Here is a 15122-nt window from a genome sequence, read left to right on the forward strand (position 1 = left end):
TGTCACACCCACAACGTGTGATTTTAGCACACCAATAGCCCTGATCCAGAGATGCCCATTTAAATCCCAAAATGGATTAGTGCCCTATAAAAATGCCTCTGGAATTCAACCATTTATAATCTAGAATTCCAGAAGTGTGCAGCTGCGGCACCCAAGATATTCAAAATAAGCGATGAACAATAAATGATCTAGCATCTGCCCCTGGCAGGCAGGCTTGAATAGTGGTGGGAAAATTCAAGGAAAACGTAACACCGAAAAGTAGAGACAGAGTATTGGGGAAATTGCCTGCCATGGAGGCAGGGTAAGAACTGGGATGGGGGTGGGGGGGAAATCTGGGAACATGGTGGTGGAAAGTGTGCACTGGTGGAGGGATGGGTGTTCGATCATTGTACGGCTGAATCTCGAACATGAAAGCTTTGTAATTGTATCTCACAGTGACTCAATTAAAAAAAGTAATGTAGAGTTAATGCACAATTCAAACAGCTTAATCAATGGCTAAATAAATAGCACTACTCCTACATTTAAAAAAAGATGCAGAGATCACATCATGCTGATCCATAGCTTATTCCCTTTTTCCTATGATGCCATTGCTTTCCAGCACTCTGCAAAACAAGGGAAGTTATTTCTAATCATTTTTTAACAAGTTTGTCCGTAATCAGAAATAAATCAAGTGATGATCACTTATGTGCTCCTCAAGGCAAAGTTTTATTTAGCATTTTATGAAATGATTCAGTGCTTGTGTTCATGTTCAATTTTCCATATTTAATAGGCATATTGATGGTAGAGAGATATCAAGAAGCTTATTACCCTTGCCCTTAGGGATTTGACAGTACAAGGGGAAAATACATCCAGGGACAATAAATGGGTTCTTTCTATGTTAAGAGGTGAACAAATACATATTCCTAGAATACAGTACATATTCCCATACTTAGATTATACTGAATCTAAGGAATAAGAAAACTGGAATATTTCCTGGAAACATGAATGGAAAGAAAGAGATGAACTTAATTCCATGATAATGAAGGGAAAAACTTTATAATATGTAGAAGTTCATGAAGTAGAAGTAAATACCATATCACAGTTTACCTAGAAGGACTTGCTAGTACTCATGTTAGTATTAGTATTCCTCTTTGATGATAAATTATTAGACATTTACATTAACTCATTCTTAATAATACATGATATTAAACAGTTAATGCGGGATATTTTTTGCAATAGTTAATATTATTTCATGATATATGAACTAATAGAGGCTAATAGAGGCTCTCTATTTTTATTTTTTTTTTATTTATTTATATTTTTTTGCTTTTTTGGGTCACACCTGGCAATGCACAGGGGTTTCTCCTGGCTCTGCACTCAGGAATTACTCCTGGCTCTGCACTCAGGAATTACTCCTGGTGGTGCTCAGGGGACCATATGGGATGCTGGGAATCGAACTCAGGTCAGCCGCATGCAAGGCAAACGCCCTACCTGCTGTGCTATCGCTCCAGCTCCAAGGCTCTCTATTTTTTAATTAAAGTGTTCTTAGGTACTTCTGAGTAGAAACAATGAGTAGAAACTATTATATTCTTAAAATGCTTATTTCAGAATTATTGCAAATGATATTGCAAATGCAAGGAACCTTCTGCTTTCCTAATGCAAGAAATCACCATATTTCCTTTAAAAAAAAAAACAAAGGAGATTGGTCTGAAGTTTTCTGTTTTAGTAATGTCTCTGTCTGCTTTGGGTATCAGGGTAATGTTAGTTTAATAGAAGGTGTTAGGAAGGATTCCTGTTTCTTCAACATTTTTGAAGTGCTCAAGGATCAACAGTAGTAAGTATTCTCTAAAGGTTTGATAAAACTCACCTATAAACCCATCTGGATCAGGACTTTTATTTTGGGAGAGATTCTTGATTTCAGTTTCCTTGCTTGTGATTGGACTCTCCATTTTCTCTTAATTCAGTTTTGGGATATTACATGCTTCTAATCTGTCCATTTCTTCTAGGTTCTCCAACTTAACTGAGTAGAGGTGTTCATGGTAAGCTCTCATGGTGTCTTGGATTTCTGAAGGTTCTGTTGTATTTTCCTTTTCCATTTCTGATTATATTTATTTGACTACTATTTCCTTTTTTTCCTCCTGAGTTTAGCCAAAAGTCTATCTCATTTATTCTTTGGAAGAATCAGTTTCTGATCTTATTGCTCCCATAGTTTCTATATTATTGATTTCTGCTCTGGTTTTTATTATTTCTTTCCTCTGCTGGTGTTTTGATGTATTATTTGCTGGTTCTCCAGATGCTTGACATTTGCTGTTAGGTTGTTGACTTTATCCATTATTTTCATTCCTAATGTAGGCCTGCATTGCTAATGAGTTTCCCATTAACTACAGCTATTACTTTGTCCCATAGATTTTGATAACTTGTTTCTTTATTATCATTAGTCTCAAAGAATTTTTTTTATCTCTTCCTCAATTTCCTATTTGATCCAGTTATTATTTAGTATGATATTGTTCAGTCTCCAGGTGTTAGAGTTTCTTCACATCTTTTTATGATTTATTTCTATCTTTGTAGCATTGTGGTCTAATAGGATACTTGATATGATTTTTATGTTTGTAAATTTGTGTAGTGGGATGCTCAGATAACTCTCAGCCCCAGAGTTTATGGAGGAAAATGAAATAAATAGAGCAAAGGGACAGGGGAGAAGAGATAGATGAGAAGCAACAGGAGCAGCGGTCAAGGTGACTTAGATCATGGGTGATTTAAAGGAATAATTGAGCTAAATATCCAAACCACAGAGTCAACAACACTGAGATTGCAAGACAAATTTTAATAATCAGGTTTAAAAGGTGCTTATCAAGATGGCACCTTTTGATGGGATGGTTAGGTAGAAGAAGGAATCTGGGAATACTGTTGGAAGCAAGTTGACACTGGTGGCAGGATTGGTGATGGAACATTGTATGTCAAAAACAAACTATGAATAATTGTGTAATCCATGATGCCTTAATAAAATTAATTTTTGGAAAATAAAATAAAATTATTCTTAAAAAAAGAATAATAAATATTTCTCCTGATGGAAAAATATAGATTTCTAGTTCATGCCAGAATTTCACTTTACGAACTGAATTCAAAGAGTACTGATATATTTTGACCACACCTTACATTTTTGGAAGTACAGATTCTACCAATATATAAAATCTACTCTGGAGGATAACATGATTCTTCTTTTCACAGAGTACTTATTCTGACCCATTTACACAAAAATATACACACATGCATATATGAAAGCACATATAATAAATAAATTAATATTAAAAACTAGATATAATTTTGGGACTCGAACCCGGGTCGGCCACATGCAAGGGAAACTCCCTACCCGCTGTGCTATTGCTCCAGCCCTCTTGGAGAGCCCGGCAAGCTACTGAGAGTATCACGTTTGCACAGCAGAGCCTGGCAAGCTACCCGTGGCGTATTCGATATGCCAAAAACAGTAACAAGTCTCACAATGGAGGCATTACTGGTGCCCGCTAGAGCAAATTGATGAACAACGGGATGTCAGTGCTATATATAATTTTAGATGCACGTAGTCCATAGAAAAACTGAAATAAAAATTCAATTTAACATGTATTTACTTATCTCTAGGATTACCTGCTTCTGCAAATGATCACACTTGCACAAAACAAATCTCTAAGAATGACCGGTAAACGTGCTTCAGTCATATATAGAACCATATGTGGGAAGGGTTTAAAATAGAGAAGTAGCTGTTTTATATTCCATTTAATTTTTCCCTGGATCATGACTAAGAGCATAGCACACTACTGTATAGTATGGACCTTTATTGAGGCTTATATTTCCCACCTGTATTTCTTTTTCTTTTTTCCGGCAAGTCTGTCTTTGTGCCAACTTCTAAATAACCATAAATTTTGTTCTTATAAACCTTAATGAATGCTTGGCCAAGATGCTGTAACTATTGGCTTCTACATTGGTGTATAAATGGAAAGGGGGAAAAAAATATGCACTGTGAAAAACTGGATAAAATGGAAAAAAGATCACAGCAAACCCAAAGTCGCAATTTGCCTTTAATGTGAAGGAGGCCTTGTTTTCACGGTGTGGCAGCTTTCAGGGGTTTTAATCTCAAAGTGGCTGATCAATTTAAGGTAAGTGGCAGGCATTTGGCCTGGTTCCCAGGCTTTGCTTTGCTGCTCTGAGAAAAGAAAGGATTCAGTCAGACACACAGACAACAGGCATCATCAGCGGCTCCCACATTCCAAGCATTTTAACACAGATTAGGTTGGCATGATTCTACTGTTTACTGAAATCTCCTAGGTGTTGCATTTTCCCTTCTCCTTGCTGTGGTTGGTTATCCAAGATGGTTTTCTCAAGTCAAGACCTTCATATGCCAAATAGCTTGCAGGGCTGTGAAGGGAAAAAGAAGAGCATGGGTCAAGACTTCTGATTAAAATGCTATTTCACTTGCTCACTGCAAAATGTGAAACTTCAGACAACAGGTAATTGAGCACTGAACTTTTTGCCCAAGGCATACATTGAGACAGGAACTGTTTTACATGCATTCCTGTGCGTGTGTGTTGGGGGTTGGGGGAAAGAAGATAATTTCTTTAACAAGGACAAACTTAATTTAGCCAAAAAATGTCCAATGAATTAACGGAGTTATTTGTAGTTATTTTCTCTTCAGGTTTTATAAGCATGAGTTTTACACATATGCTGAGCAATTTTGCAGCCCATGTATTCCGTTTTTAATTAACATGTTAACATTCTTACATTTAATATTCAAAAAGCTCACAAATTCCCTACCACTGTTTTACTTACTTAGCTAAAGTAAATTTTCTTAATCAATTTAATCTCTAATCTAAGTTCAACAAATTATACAATCAATTAAAGAAATCCCAGAAGTGTATAAGATATACCGTACATTTTGAATTGTATCATGCTTTGTGGAAATTGTGCATTTTAAAATATCATTTCAAACTTTTAAGTTATTTTGCTTTACTTTAATATATTCAGACCCCTTTTCTTTGTCATCCACAAGGCAATTTTTATCCTTTTAAAAAAATTTATCAAGAAATAACTAGTTATTTTATGAAAATAAGTTTTCAAGCTACTGAACATTTAAAAATTTTATTTATATTTATAAAATAGTTTACAATATTTGATTATATTTAATATTCAAACACCAATCCCACCACCATAATACCTTCCCACCACTATATTTGGGATGTTCCCATCCCAAACCCCAACACTGTCCCAAAGCAGAGCTGAAGTAATTTATTTTGTATTGTTTGTTATGAATAAACCACTGAAAGTGATCCAAGAAAATAATCGTAGAGGAAAATATATTTTTACATATATATATGTATATGTAACATATATAAACATAAAAAGCTCAACCTTCAGCAACATATTTGTAACCTCTTATAGAAATGTTTAATGGCCCCTAGGTGAAATACAATATTCTTCACACACTTTTGGCTATTGAACTTTTAAAAATAAATGTCCAAATTATAATCAACTATACCCAGAAACACTTTTACAACATTTTGTAAGGTCACATTAGCTATTTTTTTCAAAAATAAAATAATTTTCAAAAATAGTTCCCAAAATTGAGTATTTTTAAAATATTCATCATTGCAATTGAGTATTCTGAGTAAATATTCTTTGGTCACGAATGTTGACTTTAAAGCAAATCTGATTATATAATTTATTTTTAACTTAAGTTGTCAAGAGTGGGTTTTTAAAAAATAATATATTATAAGTCTCTCAATGAGAGACGTTACTGGTGCCTGCTCGAACAAATGCATGAGCAATGGGATGAAAGTGACAGTGAATATATTATTATTTGATTAAGGGGAGAAAAGAGGTGAGAAGCAGACAGCAGCCATTTTTCTACTGTGGCTTTGTGTATCTACTGGCATGTGATCTCTGGACCTGTAGCAGCCACCCTGCCTTAAAGAAAACTAGTCCACCTTGCCTTGAAGAAAACTAGCCCAAAAGGCCACTTGACTTGCTGAACATGGTAGGAAAGGAAGATAGAAATAATGGTTCATTGCATTACTAAGCCACAGAATCAGTAATCTTGATTGGGAGGCCACTCACCGTAGTGCTGGTGGATGGGATGGTTACTCATTATTCTGTGTTCAGAGGTCACTCCAAGAGATGCCCATAGGATTATGCAGTGCTGGGGATCAAACCTTGTCTTTCCACTTGCATGCTTTCAGCCTGGTGAGCTATTTCTCCAGCAGAGACATTCTTAAATGAGATGATAAATTGTCTTTCATTCACTCAACAGTATTTGTTGAGAATCTTGAAATGTCTCAGTGAACAAAATACACAAGAACCTTGCTCTTGTGCAACTCACATTCTAGCTGCAATTAAACAAAAACTAAAAACATAAAAAGTTATGTTTTGTAATAGCAAATGGGAAAATAAATAAGTAGACCATAATAAAGCTAGGGATGCAGCTCAGTGGTAGAGTACTTCCTTGTGTATGTGAGGACCTGGGTTCAATCCATGGCATTACAAAATAAAAGGACAGAGCATGATAAAGATGATCAAGTGTGTTGATTAGAAGCATTAGGATTTGGGAACAAGCTTTGGAGTTGAGTAAAATAAAGTTGGTTGGCCTTGTTGAGGAAATGAGATTTAAACATATACTTGAAAAAATTTAAGGAGCTAAGTGAATAGAAAGCAGGAGAGAATGTTAATGCATATTATGAAGTCAAAGAAATTTCTCTGAAAAGGCTAAATACTATATGACATTCTATAAAATGTAAAATTATGAAGTCAATAAAATATTGGCAGGCGGTTGGAGGGTGGGGAGCAAAGAGATATTACAACAGGTAAGCACTTGTCTTACAAATCCCCTACCCACTGTACAATCTCTCCGGCTCTAAAATATTAAAGAAATGGGAATTGCTTCTAGCAGCTCCAAAAGGGTTTTTTTAACATCTATTATAATGATACAAATTTTTATTTTTACTTTGTTGATATGGTATATTACTTTAATTTGTGTGTATTGACACATCCTGGCATCACTGGGATAAATTCCATTTGATCACAGTTAATGATTTTTCTTCATACAATGTTGTATTTTGTTCACTAAGTTTTTGTTGAGAGATAATATGTAGTTAACAATAATATTCATCAGCAGTAATGGCTTGAAATTTTATTTTAAACAATATCTACATCTGATTTTGATATTAGTTTAAAATTGACTTCATATAAACTCTTAGAAGGAGTTCTTATTTCTTTAATATTTTCAAAGAGCTTGATAAACATAAGCAATTAGTCTTTTAAGTGTGAGTAAAAATAACTGATTAACCCAATCAGATCTGGGGTTTTGTTCTTGAAGAGATTTTTTTAATTACTGTTTTAGTATCATTACTTGTGATTGGTCTGTTCAGATTTTCTACTTTACTAGTGCACGTTCCTCATTATTTTTCAGTGTAATTTTATTCAGTATACTTGTTAGTATTTATAAGTACTTTATTCAGTATAATTCAATATAATTACATTTTGTTCACTATAATTTGTAAGCATTTGTAAGTATTTTATTCAGAGTAATTGTAAGTCAATATAGCATGCAGGCAAAAAAAAAAGAATCAAAGACTTCCAAATTGGGAAAATAAGTTAAACTATCATTACTTGAAGATGACATAATAATAGAATATCAAAAGATGCTCCTAAAAATCTTAGAAAAAATGAATAAATACAGTAAAGTAGCAGGCTATAAAATCAATACTCTAAAATTGATTGTATTTCTGTATGTAGTAAAATAGGGGAAAAAAAGGACAACCCCATTTAAAATAGTGTGTCAAAACATCAAATAACTAGAAAGACAAACATTTAAAACTGTAATCTATTCTTGGAAGAAATAGGAAAGAAACAGAAAATGAAAAAATATTCCATGTTCATGGACTGAAAGAATTAATGTTGTATCATTAATTTTTTAAATTAACATTGTGTCAATTTAATGCAGTTTTCATCAAAATTCCAAAGACATTCTTCAAGAATTTAAAACAAACTCTACTGAAATTTATGTAAAATCACAAAACTGCGTGATAGCCAAGGGTACATTAAAATAAAAGATAGTGAGAGGTATTGTGTTCTATGACTTTAAATTACACTATGAAGCTATAGTAATAACAACTATATGGTACTAGAAGACAAACCCTCAGATTTATGGATAGTTAATCTATGACAAACAAGTTGAGTGCTTTGACATAGCACAAGGAAAGTTTCCTCAACAAAAATAGGTGAACATATTGTAAAAGGGGAAATTGATAGGAGAAAGAAAGAAAATTATAGAGAAGGGACTGAGAATGTAACCTAATAATTAAGAGTGCTTTTCTTGCCTGTGTGATCTTTAATACAAGTTTTTTAAAAAAATAAAGAAAAGATAACAAGGAATATAAACTTTAACAACCTAATGCATTGGTGCTTTGTCCCTGATACCTCTATGTAAATAAATGAAATTTGTTTATCTGCATTACATACAAACCCTACTAAATAATCCATGTGTCCCAAAAATAAGAACTGGAAAAATAAGAGCATAGAGTGTATCTATGTTTGCTGTTTCTAATAGAAAGACAACTCCAGTCTCACACCATGCTAAAATGCTTCAGTGTGTGTGTGCTTGTAAAATTGGCACATTAAGAATCTCATAGGTTTATTGTGACTAAATGGCATAGTCCTTGTAAAGCATGTAGCAATGATGCCAGGACTTAATAGGTGTTCCATTTACATTAGCTCTGAATTTTTCCTTTATCTGTTTGTGCCAAATTCTCATTGGGGAGGTTTATATGAGTTTTACAGTACTGATACAAATATAAAATGTGTACATACTGAGTGTTTTATGGATATGAGCTAGAGAATGTGTATTGTTATGAATTTGAGAGGATGAAGGCGGTGTATATATGTGTATGTGTTTACATGTATGCTTATGTATGCAGATTTTTGGGCCATTTCATGGCATCATGCTATCAATTATCTAATTGGAAAATCTATCATCATTTTCATTTCTTCTCTCATCTTTCTTCCACACTTATTCCATCACTGAATTAAAGGCTAACAGCAAAGTATTATTTAAAAATAAATCTTGAGATAATAAGAGAATACAGGGGTTAAAGCACATGCCTTATATTCGACTAAGCCCAGTTTGATTGCCAGCACCACATGGGCCCCTAATCACTGAGTGTAGTCCTGGAGGTATCTGAGAACTTCCAGTTGTGGCCCTGGAGTCCTCAGCACCACTGGGATTGTCCAGAGAATCACCAATCTGTAAGGGCTCAGGAGTACCTCATCCTGGGGCTCTTGTGATAAAATGGGAGGTACTCCCAGTTCTCCTGAGCATCACTTTAAAGACAACCTCTGCCAAAAAAATCTAGCCTTGAAAGTATGACACAATATTAAATATGTAACAAGTTCTATGACTCTAAATAAAATCATTTTATCTTTTAGTGTCTAAGTTACTTACCTTTATTTTTTTATTTTAATGAATCACTGTGATAGTTCCAGGCCTGCAAATTTTCATGATTATGTTTCAATCAAGCAATGTTCGAGTAGCTATCCCTCCACCAGTGCCCATTCTCCACCACCAATGTTCCCCGTATTCCTCCCACCACCCCACACCTTGCCTCTGTGGCAGACACATTCCCTCTTACTCTCTCTCTCCTTTTGGGTATTATGGTTTGCAATATAGGTACTAAGCGGCTATTATGTTTGGTCGTAATCTACTTTCAGCATGCATCTAAATTCCTCATCTTTAAATAATGAGAATACTATACAGGGTCTTAGCATGGTTCTTAACCAGCATAGGTTTCTGAGTCTGAATCCTTCTTTGCAGTGTCCCTTAAATCTATAACTTGGGAAGTAATAATAAGGGCAAAAACAGAAGAAAATTCTCTGGTGTTGGTGGTGTTCATTATCTTGCATTGTTTGTTAGTAATTAAGTTATTAGCTTAAGAGTATACCTTTTCAGTTCACATATTAAATTTAAATTAAATAATAAAAACAGAAGAAATATGGTTGCTTTAATCAATTAACCACAACTTTAAACTTGGGCCATTGGGGCTGGAGTGATAGCACAGCGGGTAGGGCGTTTGCCTTGCATGAGGCCAACCCGGGTTCGAATCCCAGCATCCCATATGGTCCCCTGGATGTATTACTCCGCCAGGAGTAATTCCTGAGTGCAGAGCCAGGAGTAACCCCTGTGCATCGCCAGGTGTGACCTAAAAAGCAAAACAAAACAAAACAAAAAACTTGGGCCATAAAAATTCCCAAGTTATTTTTAATCCTGTTATGTTCCTATTATACAGTCATTCAGGAGAAATCATTATGTTTGTATCTTGAAACTAACATATAATGATCTTTGATTTCAAATATTCACAGTGACACTACCTAAAGTTAAGAAAATGGTGAAGATGTTTTCATACCAAGATTCACTTTTAGAGTCAAAGGATAGTTCAGAGGTTAAGACTCTTGCCTTGCATGTGACCAACACTAGTTTGACCTCTGACACCATATATGGTCCTCCAAGCACTGCTTTGAGTCACTCCTGAACATAGAGCCAGGAATCACTCCTGAGAACTGCAGTGTGTGGCCAAAGTCCCCACCAAAAAAATATTTGCTCTTATTATAAACAGTCCAAAATCCTTCCTGTGCCCAGCAGATTAATTGTAATATTTGAAGTATCATTACTATTTGCCAGAACCACTCTGAGTATTTGCATGAAGTAACATGTTTAAGTTTCTTACTAACCCTAAAAGATTAAGTAATATACAATGAGAAAATAGGTTAAGGAAAGAATGAATTTTCCCAACATCATTATATTAATGAATATCTAATTTAGTTCCATTTAAAAGGAACCAAATGTTTGGTTTTAGCAGGAAAGAATGCATTGAAAGATTATTGTGTAGCTATCATAATTTCTAGGGTGGCTGGGTTAAGGACTTTAGCAGTTATTAAATCATAGATAGTTAAGGCTGAACAGTTAATTTATGGAAAAAAAAAAAGGATTAGGTTCATGAAGTGGAGCAAGGAGAAACTCTGAAACATACGAAGCTTACACACCTGGATAGCTGGGATAAAGACCTTGGTATCCACTCTGCTTATATATAATACATTGATGATATATTAAGCAAGACTCTCCAAGATCTTGACCTCAGAAGGAGAGTCTTCAATCATCCTGGCATAAATACAAGAAAATACACATTTGCAAAGAAAGCAAATGCTAAAATAAACAAATGAGGATACAATAAACTATAAAGCTTTTATACTGTGAAAGAAATGAGGCCTAAAATAAAAAACACTCCACTGATTGGGAAAAAATATTTGCACATCATACATCAAAGGTGTACAAAGCACTCTCCAAGCTCAACAACATCAACAAAAAATAACATCAAAAAATGGGGAAAGGAATTGAACAAATTAGCTCAAAGATGACCTAAAAATGGCCAACAGGCATTTTAAAAAGGGTTAATCATTCTGATTATTAGAGAAATGCAAATCAAAACAACATTGAGATGTCACCTCATACCAGTGAGAGGGATCTACATAAAAAGTCTAGAAACAGGCTAGGGAGAGAGTAGTGGGAGAGGAACTCTCAATTACTGCTGCCGCCAGGATTGTTCCTTGGTTCAGCCTCTTTGGAAAACTTTGGAGACCTTCAAAAAAAATTCAAAAATATAACTTCCGCATGATCCTACCTTTCCACTCCTAGGTTCCTACTCCAAGAATAGAAAAACATTTATTTAAAAGCTGTATGCATACCCATGTTGATTGCTGTGTTGTTTACAATAGCCAAGATTTAGAAACAACCCAAGTGCCCTACAACAGATGAGTAGATAAAGAAAGTATAGTAATTGGTTCCCCAGCACCTCCAGGTTCCAATCATGACTCCAGGTTCCAATACAGACCCAAGAGCAAACCCTGAAAACTAAAAAGAAAATAGAAGAGGTGGGAAAGGGAGAGGAGGGGAAGAGAAGAGTGGGAAATGGAGGGAAAGGAAGGAGAGGAAAGGAAAGGTTAAGGTCCAGCAGTAGATAATGTGCTCCACTCGGTCAGCCCTGAAATGCAGTTATGGACACCCAGCAGTACTAATCTTGCTCTGCTGGAGCTTGTTATAACTTCTATCACTTTTGTACCAGCAAGGATGACTCTCAGTTCTGCATCTATAACAGAGCACAAGATTCACACCCAAGGGCAAAAAGCATGCTATGTGCATGCTTCTAAAATCACAAGTCTCGGCATGGCCAGCAGGGATTTGAACCCATTTGGTTACCTCCCAACCCCGGGGGGGGGGGGGGGGGGGTTCAACTTCTCTGAAAGACTGCCTCCAAACATGCCCTGAAATCACCACGTGCTTTAAGGAAGACAAGCAGAGAGTTTCTGGTGTGACAGCTCATCAGGAACTATCACCGCACCATGTGGGGGCCATGTGGCTGGTGCTGACTCAGATGGATGGGGGAGGGGAGCTACTTCTGGATCACCAAGACCATATCCTGTCCCTCCCTCATTTTTTTCTTCCGGAAGCTGCCCATCAATCATCTTGCTGAAATCTCCACCCCAAAGCTCAGGTATTTGCAGTAAATGTCTGTGAAACTAAGTTCCATTTTCCAGGAACATTTGGCCCCAGTTCTTTCAGTGACATCTATGTGTCAAGTTGTGTATGAGTAAGAGTCAAACTGATAGTCCTTGTGAAGATTAGGAGCTCGATTTAGGTGATCTATCATTTTTTTTTTCTTATTTACTGAGGTGGACACAAATGAACCCCTAACAGTACATATGCTTCTTTAACAAACTTTTTAAATTTATTTAACCTAAAAAAGAAATGTTAATCTAAGCACAATTGCGAGTGAGATAATAACTTGGGAGAATGTGCTCTTTCTAATTGTGTGATAGACACATATTCATTATAGCGAAAGACTGAGCAGGCATTTCATTCTGCTCCTAATTGTCTTTAAAAAAACACGAGGCAAACAGTTTAAAATTTCCCCCACCACACCTACCATTTACTTTCAAATAAAGTGTAAGAGAAAAAGTTAAAAAAAAAATTCTGGTAAAGATAATTTAGTAAAATTAGTATCTGTTGGGACTTTTTCTCTTTTGTCTGGTTTTCTGTTGTAGCTCCTCTGAAGATAGTAATGGTGATTTGAGAAGACTGAAGCAGTCAGTACATAGAGGATTTTGAAAGTTTAGATCCTTTATACTAAAATCTTAAAGATTTATTTACCCAATTGATTTTTAATGATTTTAAATATAAAATAAAAAAGTGTGGCCGTCATATGAAAATAAAATTTACAAAATGATAAAGCAAAAACTGTACAGCCACCTTATATGACAGAATATATGGCTATTATTTTGGTGCTGATTTTTGTGTAATTTATAAATATATCAAATTATCAGCTGGTATCTTACACAATGCCAATTACATATCAAGAATCATGTAGGGGAAAGATACATAGTAAATTCCCAGTACCTCATAAAGCTCCCTAATGGTGATTTTGTTAGCACAGTGGGTAGGGTGTTTGCCTTGCACTTGACCAACCCGGGTTCGATTCCTCCACCCCCCTCGGAGAGCCCAGCAAGCTACCAAGAGTATCCCACCCACACGGCAGAGCCTGGCAAGCTACCCATGGCGTATTCGATATGCCAAAAACAGTAACAACAAGTCTCACAATGGAGACGTTACTGGTGCCCGCTTGAGCAAATTGATGAACAATGGGAACAGTGACAGTGATGAAACAAAGAAAGTAGAAAGCACATTGTTCAGTTTAATAAATTGTTACCATCAAGATTTTTCTAAAAATCTAAGAATGAGCTGGAGAGATAGTATAAGGGATAAGGACAGTATCTTACATAAGACTTACCCCTGTTCAATCCCCAGCACCATTTATGGGCCCTGAAGACCACCAGGAATGATCCCTGAACACAGAGCTTAGAGCAGCCTTTGAGCACCACTGGGGGTGGCTCAAAGCTCCTTCTGCCAAAAATAAGTGAAAGATTGACAGTAATCATAAAGTTTCCGGAATTCATCTCTCCAATATCTAGACTCTTATTCCCCATCTAATGTAGTTACTATCCTAACACTTAAAACAGTCATTTGCAGTAACAAGTTATTTCTACTTTAAAACTGGTTTTACCATGCAGGGATACAGCCATAAATAAGATAGCTTAGTTTGCTTTTTTGAACTTTGTTAAAATTAAATTGTACATTGTTTTCATGCAGCTTTGAGGTTTTTTTCTAACTATATTTTGTGAGTTGTGCACTTTGTTTTTTATCATTAATAGTCCATTTACTGTCTCTATTGTAAATATTTGATTGCAAGAAAATGTCACAAAGGATTGGAGAGAACGTATAGGGTTTAAGGCATTTGCTCTGCATGTAACAGACCCCAATTCAATCCCAGCACTACATATGATTCCCTGAGCACCACCTGGAATGTTTCCTGAGCACAGAGCCAGGAGTAAGAACTGCCAGGTATGGCCCCAAAACAAATAATATGGTACAAAGTAATCTATCCATACAATAGTTATTCTCACTCCATTGAGTTATTTCCAACTTGGGGCTTTTACAAACAATCCTGTGACATATCTCAAGTTAGTGTGTGTGTGTGTGTGTGTGTGTGTGTGTGTGTGTGTGTGTGTTTGAGAGAGAGAGAGAGTTTACATGTGTGTAAAAATAGAGAAAATTGGGTATATCTAGCTAGCATTAGTATGCAAGTTGAACTCAAAGAAAAAGGCCAGGATTTAGTTGGAAAATTCAATCATACAAGATTAAAATTGGAATTTAGTGATTGACAAAGAGAAAAAGAGTACATTTCTGATAGTAATTCAATAGGATAAGATAGGCTTATCAAAAATTTTCATAGGTAATGCCAAATCTCCTTTCCTGAAGGCTTTATCAGTGTGTTTATTCTTTTTTTGAGGAGAGGTGAGGAAAGGGGAGGCAAATGCGTCTGTGCTCAGAGCTCAGTCCTGACTCTGCGCTCAGGGATCACTCCTGGCAGCTCAGGGTGCTATGTAGTGTGCCACGAATTGAACCATTTCTCAGGCCCCTGTATATATATATACTCTTACCAAGAATTTGTCTGTGAATGAGAATGCTCATTCTTCTCTGTTTTTTCCAACATTGA

At 35.6% G+C, this 15122-nt stretch overlaps 1 long non-coding RNA gene across 1 annotated transcript in view; it reads right to left on the minus strand.

Moving 5' to 3' along the window:
- Positions 1-4090: 4090 nt before the first annotated feature.
- The window catches only part of LOC129405611 (uncharacterized), a 73395-nt gene continuing 62363 nt past the window's right edge, over positions 4091-15122 (minus strand). The window contains exons 4-5 of the long non-coding RNA XR_008630684.1: positions 6085-6237; positions 4091-4389 (exon numbers count right to left, since the gene is read on the minus strand). This is a non-coding gene — a long non-coding RNA (uncharacterized LOC129405611). The remainder of the gene's footprint in view (positions 4390-6084; positions 6238-15122) is intronic.

The sequence above is a fragment of the Sorex araneus genome, chromosome 1 (assembly GCF_027595985.1).
Source record: "Sorex araneus isolate mSorAra2 chromosome 1, mSorAra2.pri, whole genome shotgun sequence".
NCBI lineage: Eukaryota > Metazoa > Chordata > Mammalia > Eulipotyphla > Soricidae > Sorex > Sorex araneus.